The sequence below is a fragment of the Octopus sinensis genome, linkage group LG4 (genome assembly GCF_006345805.1).
Source record: "Octopus sinensis linkage group LG4, ASM634580v1, whole genome shotgun sequence".
NCBI lineage: Eukaryota > Metazoa > Mollusca > Cephalopoda > Octopoda > Octopodidae > Octopus > Octopus sinensis.
The window spans coordinates 65,154,746-65,157,245 of NC_043000.1; positions in this window are offsets into that span (position 1 = coordinate 65,154,746).

A 2,500-nucleotide genomic window follows, 5' to 3' on the forward strand; every position below is an offset into this window, starting at 1 on the left:
CAGAGGTTGTTGTTCTTCACAGGAATACTGTGGGTCGTTAGGGTTTGTCCCCTTGTCCTCCTCGAGAGCTCAAGTAATAATCATACAAGATTCGTTTAGAATCCTCAGCCATAGTCTCTTGTTTGAAGAAAGCTTAGATACACCAGTATCAGCTGATTAAATTGACCTAGTATTTGACTAGTACTTTATTTTATCGACCCCTGAAAGAGGATCAGAATAAAATACTGCAGAATATTTTTTGTCCAATGATCTAATTGTTCTGCCAATCCATCGCCTAATCATTGACTTTATTAAAATTAAGAAAATCAAAATAAGAGCGGGGTTTGTTATGTTTGTGATAAGATTTCTGTTTCGTCGGTAATTTGATCTCCTCATATTTATTATTTCAATTACATAGTGAAGATATTTAACTGTTGTTGTAAGCCTTTGTAAAAAGAAAATATTTAGATCTTGTTTTTGTTTCACAATAAAATTTGACCTGTTTTCTCTGTGTATATGTAAAACAATAACATCACAATAACTTGATTAGTTCCGTTGCATATTGTTAGATTCACATTTTTATCCTTCTTTTTCTGTTTCTTCCCTCTCCTTTCTCCCTCCCTGTCTTCTCTGTCTTTTCTTTCTATTAATTCGTTGGCTCGATACAGTTCTTCTGAAAGAATTTTACTGCGATATACTACATTCCTTATTAATATATATCCGACAACCTCTGTCATTTCCATTTTTCAAAATGGCTGCAAACACTGTGGTTTTCTCTTATATCTATTATTAATTTTACAAAGCTTTCACACCTCTATTCTTCACTGTGCATTATCTTTCTGAATTATATGAAGTTATCATGAACATGTTATCGATTTTAGTGAGCAGACATATCTCTAAGCTATGTTCTCGCTAAGTTATAAAATAGATAAGTTGTCATTCAAATTATTTAGTGATGTATTACGTGACTTTTACATCATTTACACTATTCAAGGTCTCATATTAGTAAAAGACGGGTTATATTCCCTGCCATTCAACCTGAAAGGTTCTATGTAAAATTAAACACAAAAGCATTCCATTTTAGCCTTTACTAGACTTTGTGAAATTATGGTGGTTTATATAAAATAATAGCTTTTTTTATGGTATCGAGAAGATAAATAATAGAAGAATTCTATAGAAACAAAAGTTGTGTTAAAATACAACTGATCGTATCTATAGAATATATTAACAACGATAGTGAATTTATGGAATATTTGCTTTGAAGTTTAGTCAAGGAATTATAGGGACCAAGCTAAATGATCGATTCACCATATTACATCAAATTTGCCTTGTATAACATATTCTGCGAAAATGACAATGCATTAGACCATTATATTTTATCAAAATGTTATTAGGTTACTCATCATATGACATTTTCATGTGTTCACCGGTGTGTAAGTGTAGTATGTATGTGTGTGTGTGTTTGCACAGATATGTGTACATCTCCCCATCAAGACACACATATCTATATATTTATCTATCTATCTGTCTGTCTGTCTGTCTGTCTGTCTGTCCGTCTGTTTATTTCTCTCTCTATACACACACACACACACACACACACACATATATATATATATATACACATACGTATATACATGCACATGCATATATACATACGTATACACACACACACATATATGTATGTATATTTATATGTGTATATATATATATATATCTCTATATATTTATATGTATATATATATACACACACATATATATATACTATGTATATATACACATAGACACACACATATATATATATATATACGTATACACACACACATATATGCACTCGCATATATGTGTGTGTGTGAAAACATTCACACACACATATTAAAAGGACTGAGTGAAAAGATAGCCATGTACGTACTCAAGTGCACACTCAATTCATTTCTTTTCCATTGTAGAACGACGCTGAAGCCAATTCGGATTGGAGTGAGTGGGTGTTAATGAAACTACAAAACTCTGTGATGATTATCATGTTGTTTATTTAGAAATATTGATTTCTTTCTTTACATTACAATACTCTAGACTTTTTGGGCTAGGAGAACTTTCAAAGGAGTTTAGCTTTGAAAGACACCCGAAACGATTTTAAACCATGTTCGTTACATGATTTTGTGTTTTTTTGAATGCTTTAATAATATAGAAAAATAAATCAATATCTTATCCATTTTAAGAAAACGTTCAATGATAGTTAAAGAAAATTAGCAGTAATGTGAAAGATTTTTCTTTCTACATTTAACTAGTGATGAATTTAATTTGTCTACGAACAAATTGCCATGAGAGTAAAACACTGACGACGAGGAATTAAAACACCTGATTTGATGTATCTCACTAATCTTCATCGAATAGCAGAAAAGTGAGTTAGTGCTGATTTGCTTTTATTAATGCTCAAAATAGGAACGTTGAATAAATAGCACGTTGGAAATTATTTTTCACTAATGTTCTATATGAGTCATTAGATATTCATCAACGACCAGAC